The sequence below is a fragment of the Plectropomus leopardus genome, chromosome 3 (assembly GCF_026936395.1).
Source record: "Plectropomus leopardus strain MGB_pleo_1.0 chromosome 3, ASM2693639v1, whole genome shotgun sequence".
Taxonomy (NCBI): Eukaryota; Metazoa; Chordata; class Actinopteri; order Perciformes; family Serranidae; genus Plectropomus; species Plectropomus leopardus.
In genome coordinates, this window is record NC_142178.1 from 24867369 (window position 1) to 24886333 (window position 18965).

General features: G+C 40.8%; 2 protein-coding genes across 2 annotated transcripts in view; one reads left to right on the top strand and one right to left on the bottom strand.

Moving 5' to 3' along the window:
• cntln (centlein, centrosomal protein) overlaps positions 1-18965 on the bottom strand; it is a 192478-nt gene that overhangs the window by 124286 nt on the left and 49227 nt on the right. The gene's annotated exons all lie outside the window — the stretch shown is intronic.
• The window catches only part of bnc2 (basonuclin zinc finger protein 2), a 189125-nt gene that overhangs the window by 7559 nt on the left and 162601 nt on the right, over positions 1-18965 (top strand). The gene's annotated exons all lie outside the window — the stretch shown is intronic.

Below are 18965 nucleotides of genomic sequence, written 5' to 3' on the forward strand. Positions count from 1 at the left end.
CAAACCTTTTTTCATTGTGTGGATCGGTAAAGATGAACAGATACAGTCCAGAGAAGCCATTTTCAGAACACAAAGTCCAAACAAATGAATCAAGAGAGATTTGAGTCACTCTGAAAAGTATTCAGAGGACGTTCCAGTAGCCCAATGTAGGTTATATGTTTTAACTACTTTTTACATTTTGTTATTAGATAATAGTGCACAGTCCTATTTCAGATATATGACCATCCTGTAATAAATCAAAACTTCATATAATGTTATATATAAGTTGTACTTTTTTTTGTTAAATTGGACCAGAGCTGCAACAATTAGTTGATTAATCAATTAGTCAATCAACAAAAACCAACAGAAAAGAAATTGGTCCCTATTGTGATAATCTGATAATTAAATAAAATTAGAGCATGCTTCACAGTTTTCTGACATTTTATGGACAAAATGATGAATTTAGAAAAATAATCATAATAAAAGATAAAGAGATGATGAAGACAATTAATGGCTGCAGCCCATCTTCAGACTTTACAAGGCTACAGTCAGAGAGGCAGACGACCAACGCTCAATAAAAAGGAAAATCAGTCAAGATGAATTCAAGTGCTCTGTTACTAAGGTTGTCTCTGTTTCACACCTCTAGTGCTCTTAAAATAATTTACATCCTTTTCCTGAAGTTGTATTCATGTGGTGGTACCTTATTAAATATAAAAGGTAACACATTTAGATTTTTTAGTCAGAACTACAGTTAATAAACCATATGTAGATACAATGTTTAAAATGAAGGTTCTTCGTAGGACTTTACAACTTAAAGCATGTTCACACAGGATGCATTTCAGCTCTGATTTTCAGTCATCCATCTTGCATTTTGCTTACAGTATTTGTGTGTAATGGATCTACAAGCACATTTTTTATGCTTGAAGTCTATTTTCTTCCATTTTTAGATTGTGATGTGGGCTCTGAGTGCTGTCAAAACATGGGTGATTCACTCAATACTGTGCATCCTGTGCAGACACAGATGCAGGACTGAAGCTGTTTCTGTGCCACTGTGCTACTGATGCTGCCCCCCCTGTGTAGACATGGTGTAAGTTTGTGTAGCTGCTAATCTGTGTGTTCATGTCGGTGTGTTACTTATGTATAAATCCCATCTATTCTGGATCACAAGGGAGCAACAGTCACCTTGGTTTTTCAAGACTTCACTTTCTCCAAGTTTTATCTGACAAAGATTCTTATCTGAATGTAATGATGATGTTCCAGGCACACTAGTAACCTTGTGGGCTGAGTGAATAATGTAGCCTCTATCACTCAGGCTTAAAACAGAGTTTGGTCTCTTTATGCTTATATGAAGTGACTGTAGATGTACCTTATAAAAGATCGGTGAATGATGTCGGTACATTGTGTACGTGTTCAATTACGTCGTGAACATTTTTATGTATTCACGTGTCCAGTAAAACATGTGTCTTCCTGATAGTGTCACTCATTTCGGAAAATACATCCATATGAGTGTCGATGAGGTTCAAGTTACAAAGCCCGCCTCTGCCTGTAGGAATTACAGTTACGACTACGGCCGTCGTCGTATTGTTTGTTGTAAGCAAAGAAGAAAGTTTGCTGAAGTTTTTAGTGAGCTGCATACCGATGAGTTTGTGACGGATGGGCCAAAAGAATGTGTTACACTGCAATGCGAGACAGCCATTCACTCTCCGTTTCCTTTCAACAGTCAACACTTTAATATCACAATATCTCATTGCGGTTTGCTGGCTCTCTGTTTACTGTGCACACAAAAAAAACCCAACAAAAAACATGGTGTTCCTAAACAGCCCTGGCTCTCTACAAGGTAAATAAATAATGTGGCTCGAATTGAGCCATGCAGCACTGTGACAGGTACCTTCCCTCTTCAACATCATCAGCAGGCTCCCAGGGACACCACTCAGCCTTACTTCCAATTTTTTTCCTAGTGGTCACTCAATGTATTGCAGCAAAAAAATTCCCTGGGGCCCAAAAAGGATTTTCCCCATAGACTACCATTGCAAAAGACGCCTGTACAACTCTATGAGCCGAGTGGGAACTCGCGGGCAGGATCAGCGGGGGAAACACTACTGGACATATTCAGTGGGCTACATATCACAGAAGTGAACCCGGAAGCTAGAAACTTTTTAGGCTTTTGCGTCAAGCGAACAACTCCATTGGTATGAATATGATGTAATAATAATAAATGAATGAGTATATAGTTATTATTATACATCTATGGTCCGCCCCCTTGTGAAACTGCTCCACCATGACTGTAATGAAATGTAAATAACATTTGCAGAATTACAGGAGCTTCTGAATGAGTGCTGATGGATGATGGGGTGCATTGTTTGGTTTAACAATCTTTCTCCAGAATTGCAGACTCCACCTTTAATGAGAGAGCAGTTTTAACCCAAAACACATTTTGCTAACCTTAACTACTTCCCATAACACCAACCAAGTTGTGTTTGTGCCTAAACATTGTCATACCAGCAATGTCATTTTTTTCCAATTGTGCTTTGTAAAAGTTTTGTAAGGCACTGACAAATGATGCACTTCATGCACTTACTAAGACTCTGGTTTGTCAGCCTTTGAAGCATTGTAAACAGCAGAAGTGATGTAGCTACCTCTGACCACTCAAGGTACCGAGCATCTACATTCATGTTGATTTCAATGAGTCGTGAACAGGCAGGAACCTCCAGGGCTGAAAAGTGACGCTAATGCCTGTAAGTGCCAAAAACTGAAGTTCGTTGAATGGCTACTTGAGGCTGGTCTTGAGAAGTGAGTCAATCCCCATAGACCCCCATGTTTAAATGCCAACTTTACAGCAGAAATAAACATTTACAGTCTGGTACAAACTGTTCTGGTCTCTGTAGCTAATTTAAACCTTTATGTACGGGGGTGATTTTTTTAAATAACTCACCCATTTATAGTTTAGTAAGGCTAAATTTACCCATATTTAAAGGGTGGGGCCCCTTTAGTGACATGCTGGCTGCAATGTGTTGCTAAAGTTTAAAGTCTATGAGCCAGGTCCACCCCTTATAAAGCTCCACCCTCTCATCCAAATATGGTCCCTTCTGGCTCCAAAAAAACAAGATGGGCAACAGCTGAAATGCTGAACTCGAGGCTTCAATACGGCAGTCTACACGTTATATGTTTTTTTTTATACAGTCTGTGGTCTCGACCTCATGGCTTGGTAGGAACACACGGATTAACTCTATAGAACTGATTCGATGCAGTCTCATAGAAACTTTCTCCTTTAGCCTGATGCAGCATAGTCAACCTGACTGTGACATATCACCTATCAGCGTCTCAATCTATGTCGCAATCTCCAAGGGATATGCAGTTTTAATTGATTATACTGCATCTGTTGAACTGTACTGTGCCATGAAGTACATTGCCACAAGCCTGGCTGACAGGCTGGAAGTCCTACCCTGTCATTGTTGGTGACAAAGTTGCTATTTACAGTGATAATCATAGTAATTAAGCAGTCTAAGGATGATGGGATTCAGTGTGTTTGTTTGGGCCTAAGTTCACTTTTCCTGTTTGAGGGAAACGTAACACTCATAAACTGAGTGTGAAGGGCATATCTGAATGTGTGTGTGTGTGTTTTTTGGAGCTGTGGGGAAATCTGCTGACAGGTAGTGTGTCAGGAGGGGGACAGTGGCGCTTTTGAGACAGACACAAGAGACGAGTCTCAGAGAGAGGGAGAGAGAAAGAGGGCCTCTTTCATGTGACTCTGCATTCCACCAAGGCACAGGCAGAGAGAGGCACAAGACGAGACATGCGTCCCCCCTCGTCACTCCCTCTGCCTCCTCCCCCATTGCACCCATTCTCCCGCCTTCCACTCCCCACCCAGCCTCCACCCCTACCCTCTGCCAGTGACCTTAACATTTATCAAAGAACTCCATGCTGGAATTCCTCTTCAGCATCTGTGTCCTGGCGGGAGAGTCAGACGCACACACATACATGACACACACACACACACACACACACACAACGTGTCGCACACCAATCTGTTTTGAATACTGTGGCGCTGTGGAGGGGCTGTCCTCGTTGTTCCCTGAGCTAAGGAGGCTGGCCAAGAGACACTCACACACAGAGATGTGGACACATGCTTGCACACACACATTCTCTCCTCCTTCTTGTTTCTTTATTGTACCTCCTGTCACTTTGTCCTATTCATTTAACCTTTCATTAGAGCCAGCAGACAGCCCTGTGTGTGTCTGCACAGCTTCAGGAACAATGCCAAAAAAGCCCCACTGTCACAGTTATTAGATTCCTCTGGCCCCCTTTTACCCCGGCAACTCAATATTAAGAGAGGGAGAGTGAAAGAGGGGAGGCAGGATGATGAAGAGAAGGAGGAAAGGAAAGAAAAATGGGGTGCATGGTTGACGCCGCTGCATAACTCCTATGGCGAAGGATTCTCTTGACTTGTCAAGGACATGTGCCACATGTTGATAGTAGACATGTCTCAGGCAGCATAAGAAGGGGAATGTTTGCTGCGACAGGAAAGAGAGAGATGGAGAGAAGAGGACAAGTGTGGTGTGACTGTCTTGTGCTGTGGCGAGCAGCACCCTGGAGGAGTTAGACTGAAAACACAGTTTGTGGAGGAATTCAGTTTTTAATGGGCAGCCAGGAGGGGCAGTCTGGTCCCCAAGGAGGGACAAAACAACGCCCCCTCCTTCTCCCTTCCTTCTGTCTTCTCTATCTGACTCTCTATATCCTTTCTTGTTCTCATTGCACACTGAGCACCATGACGAGAATCATCTCTTTTATGAGCCTTGTGTTAAGTGTTTGTGTTGAGCTCCAAATTGATGATCAAAAATAATGTTTTTAAGAGCCATTATTCCATTTACATATTTAGAGGGCCAACAGATGAAGATGGAATATTTCCGGAGAAACCATAAAATCAAAAAAAAAAAAGTCACTCACTTCTCCCACTATAACAAATACTCAGCAGCTTATTTTACAGATAGCAGTGTATTCAGATACGTATAAATCATCATTATCCTCGCCATTAGCTGCTGCCGACAGGTGTAATGTCACGTAACTGTCACATACATCTATCAAGTGTGTGGGGGCTTTAACAAAATGTAGATGCTATAAACACTACATTTCACTGTGAAACAAACGCTGACAAGCAACAGCCCAACATCATGCAAAAGTTAACAGTTTGAATATGGATACCAAAATTAAATTGTGAAAACATATCCAATAGTGAGTGATTTCAGAAACAGCCCAAAAAAAGTTGGACTTGTTCATCTTCCTCTAGCATCCTTCTAATGTGGTGAAGTCACAGTCACCTTGTTATCAACCAAAGAGCCCCACATACAGTCCCAAAACAGGAGGTGATGTCGAAGTTCCAATCAATGACTGTAAATAAAGATGTAAAACACATCTCCACGTCCTATCACAGTATAAAAATAAAAATATCCCACTAACAGCCATCTTGCACTGGTGACGCTATTTGGAGCCAGAGTCTGCAGAGTGGTGATCCCTTTTTTATAGATTTAAATAAGTAATTTAAACCAAATTTATTGGAAAACAATGCCTGAACATTCATCAGTGTGGTAAGACCTACCTAAAATGATTGATTTTTAGAAAAAAATGAATTTGACATTGCTTTGATTTTTCAGTTTGGCCCAGTTTGTCAGTACGACCTATACTGCAGCCCACCACCAGAGGGGGGCCGAGATGTTTTGTCGTCATGTAGTCCACCTTTATCGTACAGTGTATGGTTTCAAAATGGCAAATAATGAGAAGGTCCTCTTTCAAAAATGACCACATGGGTCAGCTTATTACGGCCCATATTTACATTACTGTTAAGTGCTGACCTCTGTTGATCATTGTAATAATAATGGGAGGAGGAGGGTGTCAGGTGATGTAGTATAAAGAGAGAAAATCTGTGTTGTGTAGAGAGAAGGTCAGGGTGGATGGATGACTCAAAAACAAAACAAAAGAGGAGTTTCATACAGGAGACTGCACTTTGTGTCCCATGTGAAACCAAAAGTCAATGCTGAGTTATTTTACGTAACTAAGGAAGTGAGGTATGTGTTGCGGGTCACGTATGTCGTATTTCTTAAAACCTAACCAACTGCGACCGTTTTACAACGTTAACCACGTGCATGAAACTGCACCTGTTAATGGTCATTTACAACCTATTCTGTCATTGAGGTGGGGCACCAGTAGGGGCGCTATTTAAGGGAAATGTTAAGGTGGTCAGGGGCTGCTGTAATAGATAGTAGGAACAAACAACTTACGTGGTCGTATGGGTTGGAGGACTTTTTGTTCAAAATAAATATTGTGCAGAGCACTTCGAAACTGTTAACACTCTGGAGGCGACTTGTGTCACGTTGCACTAAACAGGGTGATTCCAGGAAACACCTTTAAATGTATCAGTCCTATGGGTTTTGATATAAGTGAATGGGAGACAGAGCAAATATTCCTACAACTAAACTGTAATGTCTCATCAAGTCAAGTCAGTGCAGACTTTTTCAGTATTAAGCCAAGACCATGACCTTTCCCTTAAATGTGCTGCAAGTGCCTAAATGTAACCATAAAAACTTTAATCATGCCGCAGTCACTGCAAGTAGATATTGTAATGCAAGTAGGGCTGTGACAGTGTGGATTTTTTCTTACTGTGGCGAAAAAGCAACGTGTCACTGCGGTTTGGCGGTTAACCGCCGATGTTTTTGCATCTTCAGTGAAAGAGACTGTGATGTTTTATACAAGTTTAGTAATATCTGCTGTCTTATTAACTCACAGCTTGAAGTCCTCCCACTCACCAAAGCAGCAGCTCCAGGATTCATCTTTGCCTTCAGTGTTGATAGGCTTTTACTTGAAGTGTGTCAGCAAATCAGATAGTTCTGTGAGCAGGACATTGAACAAGGCAACAGAGTGGTGACTGCAGACAGAGAGAGGCAGCTGTATCACAGCCAATGTTTTTTTCTTTTTTTTAAATGAATTTGATAATGATGACCTCATCACAGCAGCGGCAATAGCAATTTGTGGTGATACAATCACTGTCATAGCATCCATTGCAAGATTTGATATTTTGGCTGATATGTCCAGTATCAATATTTGTTTTTTACAAATTGTCGGATCTGGTAATTAACACAATTTCTTCATTATGTTATTTAGAAACCAGGATGATGTGTTTACTTCAAAAAGAATTTGCTGAGACAAAGGAGTTGCGTGAAACTCCATTTTTATGAGACAGGATTGGGATTACAGATATTAATCTGGCATCTAGAGTACTGTAATTCATGTTGAGCCTGGTTCAGGTAATACCTGATAATATCTCCCCTCTCAAGGCCTTAAAATCACAGACTCTGCTTGCACCTCTTCTTTGAGGCACACAGATTTGGATGAATTTCATTAAGTGTCCAACCCAAACTAAACATTATGTAAAACGCAGCAAAGTACGGCCATTTCAGGTTCATGGTTAAAACTGGAATGTGCAATCTGAACACGGTGAAGAAACGCCTTTGGATCTGCTTTGATGAAGGCTTCGCCGCCTCTCTGGTAACTCAGTGGAAAGCCCAGTGCAGTCCAGTGAAGCTCGGCAAAGCTGTGTTTAGGTCAGTCCAGCTCAGTCAGCAGACAGCGGACAGCCATGCTCCTCCAGTAATACATTAGCTGAAATGGATCAAGGCCTGGAGTGGAAAGGCATTGGTCACTCTGGTGGGAGGCAATGAATCGCTCACCAGTCATTGAAGATTGAGCCAGTGCACACGCACACGCACACACACACACACACACACACACACACACACACACACACACACACACACACACACACACACACACACACACACACACACACACACACACACACACACACACACACACACACACACTGTCCTGCCCTGAAGACAGAGGGCCAGAAACAGAGCAACAGTCTGAACCCTGACCATCAGGCAGCAGTCTTGATGAAGTCCATCTCTCACTTCTGTCACCACTTTGCTCCGGACCCTCCCCCTCGCCCCCCCTCGGAGGCCACCGCTCGCTCTGAGTGACTGACTCTTTATTATCCTCGTCCCGTCACTTAGTCAGAGCGGTGACCAGCAGTCTGTCCTCTCTGTCATCCCCTTTTCCAGCCTCTCCCTCTGCCTCCAGGCTGTCGATCCACCTGTCTGCCCCACATGTCTCTAATTCTCTGATTGGACTCCTTCTTTCCCCTCTCAGGGCTGTAATTGATGGTGGTGTTATTGTGTCCAGATCTCTGGCCCTAAAGCCGTTCCTTCAGGTCAGCACGACTCTACCATTTAAGGCATGCTGCGAATGGGATAGACAGTGAAAACCTTTCCTTCCTTTTTGTCCATGTGTGCACCTGTTCCTGTGCAAATTTTTATGAGCGCCAGGGTTACCCATTTGCTTTGTCTGTTTAAGCAATCAAAAGTATTACTGATTGGTTTTCAAACTGTTCTTCAAAACTCACAACAATATTGACATTCAAGCTTTTGTCACTTTGAATAAGGGACATTATTTCCCCAGAACTCCGTGTTCCTTCTCAAGTGTAGTGTTTGCCCTTGGCCGCCATAGAAATGCACACGGTGGCTTTGATTGTGTTCTTTGTTTGGTAGTCCTTTTCTTGTAGCATATTTCAGCAGGATTTTAAAGTATTTTGTGAAGTAATTACAAAGCACGACGTTAAGTAGTTTTCAAAGTATCCGGGAGAAAAAAGAAACTCTACATGTTAACAAGTTTCAATTCTGATTCTTTATTATTTTCTTACTTGTCACCTGTACAATAATCAAGGTCCTCGCGCTCAAAATGCATTTTAACTTTTTCACTTTTCATTAAAAGATGTACAAGGCAAATAGAACTTCAGCCTGAATGATTTGGTACCTGCAAATGCATTCACATTTACCCACCTTTTTTACCCATACTTTTGCTATGCATAAGGATGCTGCTTGGTATATCTTTGCTTGGACCAGATGTCAGCTACAGCACTTGGTAAAAAAAAGACTGCACTTTAACCACTAAGCTTTTTCTTTCTCATTTTCTGTCTCTCTTTGTCCCTGTATCTGTCTTTCTCTCTCTCTCTCTCTCCCACTCTAGCCCCCAGTCCCTCCCCAGCATGGACCTTGTATTTATTACCCTCTAAGTAATCACTTTGCTTTCTCTTTTGATAGACTGTTATTGCTCTAACTAGCCGAGGTCCCTATAGGTATTTGGAGGCTTTCCAGTTTTATTAGACAAAGGCCTCATTATTCAAGGCCAGCATTAAGACTACCATTAGATCCATTTGCCCCCTAGTCACATGTATCCAGTTGCAGCCAATTCATATTATAGCCCCTGCACACTTAGTATTTACAACACAAACATGCTCATTCCCTCTTGTCAAAGTTAAATATAGACGATATTGAGAAAGCTTCACCACTTTGTAAAAGGTAGCTGTGAAGCTGTATCTGTTCGTCTACACTTTACTGTTATGGTTTCTGCAAACATTTCATAGATAATGTAGTCAACATCGGTGTCTAGTATCCTCATCTTTTTTTCAAACTTAAGTCTAAATATAAATGGCAGTTATTGCGCTTTTTAAAAAAAAAAAAAAAAAAAAAAACTCCTGCCGCAGCAGCATGATACATGGACGGGTGGCGTCAGTTGAGAACGCAGCCAGACGGAATCTGCTGTCTGCATGACACGATGCTGGACGGCGTCCTGTTTAAACACTGCCCGTAACGACGTAATGTAAGGAGCACAAAGATCCCTATTGAGCAGATGGTTGGGGCAGTAAATGGATCCAACAAACCCTGGACTTTCATGCAAGAGTCCAGTGTTTGCCTTCCGCCTAAATGTGATTTTTTATAACACCTAACCATGTGCCTTATTTGCCTAACCCTAACAATTTGTGCCTTTGTTGCCTAATCCTAACCATGTGCTTCTGTTGCCTACACAAAACTATGTGCTTTTGTAGCACAATCCCACCATGTGCTTTTGTTAACATCCCGGTGTCGGTAGCAGCATCCAATAACGTCAATAGCAGATGCAGATGCCGCAGCGGTTATCTGACATTCCAGGAAACATGCTGTCAACTATTTTCCTGCTGATTCAAACAAATATGCATAATATAGATGTATAATAATCACTATTCAGCCTGTCTGGGGTACTGATTCACCTGGAAGGGAGGTGCCCCAGACTATGAAATATCCTAGATATAAATATATCTCACCTTCCACACAGGTCTACTACTGCAACTTCCTTTTCAGGCAGTCAACACGCCCTCCACCCGGGGGATCCAAAATATAAACAATAAACAGACGCTTAACTTGTGGCCAAGAGACAAAGAGATTTAAGGTGCCCCAGTTTTGATTTTTTCCACTTATTTGTTGCAGCTTTTTAATTTCTTTGTAGACACCTGAGTGTCCAATATGGTGCTCAGCCCTCCTAATCGATGGCCCCTTATTGGGTTTCTGCGTTTGGTCAAATATCTCATCGCTTTCTGGCCCCTCAGGCAACAGGATCCAAACTAATAAGAAATCTCCGCAGTCTCTTGGGTTGGGTCTACAGATGGAAAAATGATTAGTGCAGAGATAGTATGTATCTGTGACCAAAACCAGATTTTCAACAGGTTTGCCAAGTTGAAACTAAATCCTCCAACAAAGAAGTTGACATGCTGACTGATCTGAAGGAGGATGTTAGTCCATGTCCACACTGAGCCGGTTTCAATTGAAAGAACAGCTTTTCCTTTTTGTTCAACTTTTTGACCAAAGGAAGTTTTCCATACCTAAAAATTGAGCTTTGCAAATATTTTCCTCAGAGTAGATGCATATAAAAATGCTGGTGGCTTGGATGGCATTAATAAAAGCTTTTATTTTTTACAAACAAACAAATAAACACTGACATTAATTATGTCTATGAATCCAACTTTCCCCGGCTTCTGAGTACTCATTTTGAGAAGTCAATGTAGCTGATCAAATAATACAGGTATTGTCATAGTTGTATTCACGCTAATGGTATTAGACAATTTTGCACTTGTAAAATAATAATTTTATTGATAGTCTTTAAGTAGAGGAGTGCAGGAACTGCAACACACCTTAATTAGTAGGTAGCATTTTTAAGCTGCAATAACATCACAATTTTATTCTTGTACGATTGTCTGACAACAGAAACAGACAAATCTGCCTAGTTGCCAAAATAAAATGTTAGCATTGTACGTTCCTGCAAACATGGATATGTGAGGTCAATACATTTCTAGCCTTTCTAACTGTATCTGCAGAGTCACCAATTTTCCCATTTTTCTGTGTGGACAGGGAAGTTTCTGAAAGTTGCCTTTACATGTAAAAGGTTTAGATTCTTCAGCTTCATTGTGAACGTGGACTAAGACAGCTGTGTTTACTTGTTGTGGGGATGTCTCAGATTTTTCTCTGAGTGTGGCCTGTTGTACCTGACTGGGTTGAGTATTAGATATTGTGTTTGTTAAAACTGCTGTGGTACACATACAACGAGAATACAGCAAGATACAATACTTATGCCAAAGGTGCCAAAGAAGTAAACAAACTCAAATGCACAGACTTATTGTCCGCACAGTTTTGTTATATGGTAAAGAAAATCTTTGAAACCTATCTATAGCCAGTAAGAATTGCTTTGTATGTCTAACCTCAACTCTCTGCCTTAACCTTGATCTAATCGTCTTTCTAAACTCAAAAACTAACTCAAGTTTTAACAATAAAAAAAACTCCTAAAATAATGAGGTGCAGTAAAAATGTCCTTGTTCTTAAAGCCTAAAACTCACATGATCTCTCACAAAGATAGACATACAGTATGGTAACACACACATGTATATGCACACACATACAGGCTTTCAAACACACAGCAGGACTAAAAGGTCTCTTTAAAGGTGGCTAAACATGCAAGAAGGGTCAGGGTAAGAGAGAGAGCGAGAGAATAATGCATTAATGTACTAAAGTAAGATAACATTTACAGTATCTAAATCTATCTATATCTTCACGATTTATATCTCTCCTGAAGGCATACAGATAAACAGAGTGTGTAAGACAGAGAGGGAGGGGAGAGTGCGTGTGTGCACAGTGAAAAAGAGAGGGGAAGAGAGAGAGTGCCACTTTGGAGTAAAGCTGTCATTACTCCGGCTGGCGCACTCCCTCATAAATACTGATAATGAGATGTTTTCTGCAGCCTAATCATTTGCCAATGTAGCAGTAGGTAATGTGAGAGGAACACTCTTTCCTCTACTTCTGTCTGGAGATGACACTCCAGATTCTATTTAGTCATTACCACAGCTCTTATAGAGTGGAACAATAGAGAGGAAAATATTTTTTGTACTGCTTTGTGGCTACTGAAGGAAAAGAAAGAAGTTTTACAGATTCTGATTGAAGCAAAGCAAAAGCCAGAAGAAGAAGCAATGTGCAAGTTACGCTGAACATCTCCATCTAAACAGCTTGCGATATGCAGGCTGCAATTTGCACTTAATTTACTCATCTAAAAAAAGACATTTTTTAGATTATTTTATTTAAACCTTATTTTATCAGAGATGTTTTACTGAGGAAACCCCTGACACCAGCACAACAATCTGCAGCCCTGTCTTCTAATTTGAAACAGCAAAAATGCAGATGTGCAGAGTGAATTAGTTTTTCTCTCAACATACTGAGGAAATGTTGCTTATTAACTTCACAATCACAATCTTTCTCTTACCCTTACTAAGTGCTTTTGACACCTTAACTTAAGACATGAGTCTTTGTTTTCACATTAAAATGTAACCCGGATCATGATATTTTCTAACCTTAGACGTAATGTTTCTGCTGCCTACAGCAAAGACATGAGTCTGGATATAAACTTGTAGTTCTGGTATTAAGGTCCTGCACTGTGTACGTCCGCCATCCTCCCCAACTTCCTCCTTGCAAAGCCTATGCGGTACATGAATGTATTAATTCTTTACCTGAAAAAACATTGTCTCAAAACGTAATCCATGTAGCAATTATGTTGCCACAACGTTGTAATTAAGAAAGCACCTTAGTAACATACCAACGCAATTTCTAGGAGACTGGATTTCAGTGGGGTTTTACTAAATTTCCAACATGCAAGCTTCAATCTGTAACATTTCCTCTTGTGTTAGTTTTGACCTTTTGCTAATCGAAGGCAACAAACTTGTAACCCATGCATGAGCCCTGTTGGATTTGCCTGCAACAGTCATTCGTGAAACAGAAAGCCACTGCCATTGGCGATCTACTCGTAAGCTTGCATATCACTTCTTTAAAATGGGTCTTAAAGTGACTGACAGTCAACATGTTTCCTTTTAACCATGACACTGAAAATCTTTCCCAAAAGCTGAACCATAGAGGTGGCTGATCACAAAACAGATGTGCGTGTTTTAAAAAGCTGCCGACAAACCACGTTGTGACCTGACCTAACAAGCACCAACAGACACCCTGTTTTTTGTTTCGGTTGGTATTTTCACCTGTAAATGCCTCTTTTTTTAGTGCCACTCAGCTTCTATAAAATGCCTATGAAAATGTCAGGCCAGCCTGTCACAGTGAAAATATAGTTTCGTGACAAATATCTATGACAAAACATTGTCTCCGTAAAGCACGAGCAATATTGCACAAGTTGTTTTTGTGAGTATTTGGAGCTTCTCTCATGTGCACCAACAGGTTCACTGTGTGATGTCTTAAAAGAGTTTGGGAGTTTCCCTCTGCAGGACGGCCACATGAAGGGCCTCAGATCCCCCCCTCAGCTCTCGCCCCTGGCTCAGAATGAACTGAGATCTCTGGAGGCATTCCCAGGATAAAATAAACAAGAAAATGCCTTTGAAAAGCAGCCATTGACACTCCACTATATATATCTTTCCTAAGAGCCATCACTCTAATGGGTGTTCCCTAAGAAGCTCTATGAAAGCACTGTACAGCATGTCATCTTCCGCTGCCTATCTTCCACTGGCCATTAACCAGCATCCTTGATCATTTTAATAGTCCCTCCATACTGCCTCTCTCCGACTCCACAGTGATTGGACAAACACTGGTGTCCCTAGCGATATGAGAGGAATACATTGAGGAGCTGCTGTGGTTTTTCCATGGCCTCGCTGTGTATTGTTTACCGGGTCTGCTTGATTGCCCTCTGTCCAAATCAGAGGGTACAGGCAGGCAGGGCAGGGGTCTACAGGGACGCGCTGTGTTGTGGACTGTCCCAACGTGCTAAGAATATTCACTCAACCCATGGCTCTGAGGGGCAACCCATCCATAGCTCAGTAAACACACACAAACACACACATAGTGGGAGTCATACATTTGTGCACAAGGGACTATATGGCCGTGCATAAATGTCGGGTGTGTATTTGAGTGTGTGTGCGGTGGGAAACCATGTCTATCTCCACGTCACAGATAATTACCCCCTGTGTGACTTTGCTTCTCACAGTGGGAAAACACAACAGACCCTCCTCATTGACAGTAGCACTTACAGTTCCAACATAACACCAACAATATGCTATTTAAAATGAAATACTAGCTGGGCTAAATTTGAATACATACATCTGCTCCTCTGGTCTTGCCTTTTCTTTGCTTTATTTTTTAATTACCTTTTTTTTCATCGTCTCTGACTGTAGCTCTAGGTCATATAGCTCATTGCGAGTGGCAGCCATTTCAATGGAAACAGAAAAAAAGCTGCTTTTCTCTGTTGTAATCTTCACCCACCTCTGATTTTTATCTGTTAATCCCTCACTTAAAACTCATAATTAAGCTAATTAGACACTCTCTCTTTGCACAATTGTACCTCCTTTACCAGACAGTGGCAAAATTCAAAGAGCAAGGTTACATCTCTGAGTCTGAATTTGTTGAATGCTAAAGGCCAACAAAGTCATTCAAGCTTTAAATACTTTTAGTAGATAGAATTTTTTCCCTTAATCTGCTGTGCAGATATTTTCAGAGGCGTTTGTGGGGTTTTTGTTTTTTGTAATTTTTTTTTTTCAAAGCTTGGTGGAATTTACGTTTCATGGTCGTGGTTTCAGAGCAGGTCTGGTCCTCAAGGCTGCCTCGGCTAACCTTGCTTAGCAGGAGGGGAACATTAGCATGTCTCATCAGTGAAGTAAAATGTGGCATTTTTCATGTTACGAAATGAAAAAAGTAGGATTAAAACAAACTAGAACAATTTTTTTCCACAAAATTCCGATTAAGCTTTATCAAAAAGATAGTAGTTTTTTTTGTGACCAAAATTAATGCTCCTGTCTATCACACTTTGAGGAAAACAAAAACAGATTTTCTGACTTGCTTTTTTCCCCCAGTGTGCACTTGCATTTCTTTTCTAAGTAATTTGTTTAAAATTGTGTAAAATTCATATTTGCTAAGAAATCGCTATGTATGGTGTTAGATCTGATCTGTGCAATTATTTAGCAATAATTATAACTAACAAAAACAAGACAGTCTGATTTTATTTATTGTTCTGCTGTGATAGCACCCTCTACATTAGCATTCTCTGTGAATTTTCGACTGACAATGTTGGTACTGGTTGGTGCAATAAGAATAGCAATAAATATTAAATCAAAGTTTTTAAGTGGCCTCAGTGTACCTGTGTTAAACACTGAATGTAACAGTGAATGATTAATTTGTTGTACTGCATCCACTTGTCATCACGTATGATGTGATTTGTAGCGTTTGCTGTATGGTTTTGTTGGTCGGTAAAAATAATGTTTTATATTTTTGTATTTATGTTAACAGTTGATGACCTGGGACACAAGACAAAGTTTCAAAACTTTTCTGACAATAAATCAAAATCAAATCTAAACCATTGCATTGACATGTAATCAGTAGAATTTAATTAAATATATCAAATAAAATTATTTAGTGCCTATTATTTTAAGCAATTATTCTAGTAATGTCCCATAATTGACAAGATCACACGTGATTTCTTTTAATGTGAGTTAGTCATGTAACTTCCAGGTGTTAATTCTGTTGTGAAGCACAGCAAGAAGTTACAATTTTAAAAAAAATTGTTGGCAATGGTGTCTACTGTCACTGTTGCCACTGTTACACTTTTTTTTTCTCACTCTTTTCCTCCTCATGGTCTTCAAATTTTACTGTCCTGCTCTCGTTCATTAAAATGATATCCAGTTTGCCATGTAGCATAAAGGGGGGGTTTGGTGTGCCATATTTGATGTCACAGACAGGTAAACGAAAAGGTCAACAGTAGAAAGCAGCATGGATGAAGGCCTTTATGGTGGTTACTTATGCATCTCTTACTGATTCAGTCTCTCTTTCAAACTGCAGACTAATTTTGATCGATGTTTTAGCACTGCTTAGGTGAAGACGGACAGTGCTAAGATGCGACGCATCAGTGCATCTCACCGCTTAAGGGGCTAAAATGAACGCGTTCACCTGCATGTTGTGGTCCCATCAATGCCGATCGGAGCTGGAGGTGATAAATATCCGTGACTAAAACAAAATCATTTGACATGGGTGTGAATGCCAATTATAACAATTCCCATTGCATTAAAAGGCCAGACATTAGCAAGTTTTTTCTACAGTGGGAATGAGGCTTTTGTCTCCTTGTAGTGATTCCCATCACAGAGAAATGTAAGGTATGCAATGGTTAGGGTTTTGTTGTGAGTTTTGACAGTGTGGCCATTTGGATCCATAACAGAGAGAAATGCTAGCATGACCCTCTAAACCTTCGCCTCCTGGATGATTTTGTTTTCCTAGAATGGTGAAAGTATGACCTGCCCTACTCTCCATCCAGTTGGCTAGTGCTCATTACCCTTGATGGTTGGACTGGTTAGGTTCAGGCATGAGGAATGACATTGATTATGATTAGGTTAAGAATATCAGGGTTCAAACAGGGTGGATCATGCTTTCACCATCCAATAAAAAAACCTCACCTCCTCCTGGTCTAGTAAGAATCATTCCTAAACTTAGCAAGCTAGGGTTCCTCTTTCTGACTGGAAGGTTTTCAGCATAGCTTGTTAGCATCCAATATCTGAGTGGACTACAACTTAACCAAACAATGGGCCCATCCAAGTGTTGAATGAAGTGGCAGATTGCTTTGATTGCTAATGGTCCATAACAAACATTATGTGGGAAAAACATGTCTTAAACTGTTTGCGGTTTTGTCGGTGGAACATGAGTTAACATCGCACCTCCTGGTAACACTGATCCTAAAAAAATCAGTCAACTGCTACCATGGGAAGCGCCCACTCAGAGGCCTGACGATTAAACACAGTTTCCACAAATATGTCCAAAAAAGGTTTTAGCCTCTTTTGGAAAACACATTAAAGGTAGGCACAGAAATACAGGACAGCGACACTGTTATTTTTTAAAAACTGATTTTACCAGAAGGCCTCTTTCCCATGATGCTTCCATGTTGTCCTGAATTTGCGGTGGCTGAGTGAAATCAGATTTGATTATCACAGAAGGATGTTAGTAGAATTCAATCTTTATGTGTGTTTGTGCGTGTAAAAGTTTTGACCCTGTCTCTAAGGGTTGTGGTGACTTGATGTTGTTTAGACTCATCTCCATGCCCCCCCCCCCAGAGACCTGTCTTTGTAGCAATCCCAGCATCCTGTTCACTGCTCCGCTGCATCCATATCGCACTAATGATCATGGGAGTGGACAGCTGCTTAATGCAGTAGTGTCATCAGCGCTGCTTTCTGATAGCAGCTCTATTGCACTTGACGGGACTCAAAAGCATCTGGTGCACACGAGCCCCCCACATTTAGCAGATCGACTAATGTGGTTTTGGAACACCTCGGTAAAGGTGCATTAGATGCGTGCCATATCACAGTTGCAGTGTATGATTAGATGACATATCACATTCGGACTGCATGATTACAGACAGGGTTCCTATCATTTCTCAATGCTCACAACGCTGTCAGATTTCAAGGTGTTGCTCTCAATTACATTATGAATTTGTCATGAATGATTATAAGATTACAGCATTAGAGAGAGCCTCTCTGTTCAACTTGACATAATCAAAAATAGGAATTCTTGCTGCAAGTGCTTTCCGTTTCTCCCCCCATGCTTGACACACTCATGGTTTGGTGACTGCTTGGTGACCCATCATGCACCAGAGGGGTGCCCTCTTGGCCAGTAATGGTCACCTGACCACAGTATATGCAGTTATCCAATCATGCGCTCTCTCTCTCACACTCCGCTGGAGCGCTCCTGTCCGGTGCAGCTAAAATAACAGCAGAACAGTTGGAATAATACTACACAGTACACGTTTCATGAGAGAGTGAGAGGAAAGGTACTCAAGGTGAACATGTGGCTGTTTTCTCCACTGTGTGCGTGTGTGTGTGTGTGTGTGTGTGTGTGTGTGTGTGTGTGTGTGTGTGTAAGAAAGTATTTGTTTTCTAAACCTACCATAAAGGGGAACAACACCTATATTATTTCCATGGCCTGTGAAAGTTTAATTAAAACTTGTGAACATGAGATACTCTCTGTCTTCAAGCCGGAAAACCAGAGACAGAAGTCTCAAACTTGTGATGTCATAGGGTATAAAGTCTGGCGCTACACCACAGACATTGATGGGAGAATAATCTTTTGGACCCACAGGATGTTTGTTTTCCTTTTTTTTTCTTTTTGTAATATCCAAATGATCTTTGTTCTATTTCAGTGTTCTCAGAAGTGAAACAGAAAATGTAACCATTTACACTGAATCACAATATGTGTTTACAATAACCTACATGTTAGAAAAAAAACTATCATGTACAAAAAACTCAAACAACGCTGAGCCAGTGCTGCTTCCATTGATTACTTTTTAGCCACCTAAAACATCAGCATCGGTTTAAGTGTATGCTATTTTTAGAATATTTCCACTGCCTTACCTTGCCATCAGACAGCCCTTTCCAACAGGAAACTGAAGCCATCAAAGTCTCAAAGTCACCAGACTCCACTGACAAAAACAGTAACGTTACACTGGAGTTGCTGGCCTACTGCTGCCACAATTGGTCAGTGTATAAGGTAAAGCTGAGAAAATATTCTAAATATAGTGTACTCTCAAACTGATATTGCAGGACATTTCTTAGTAGA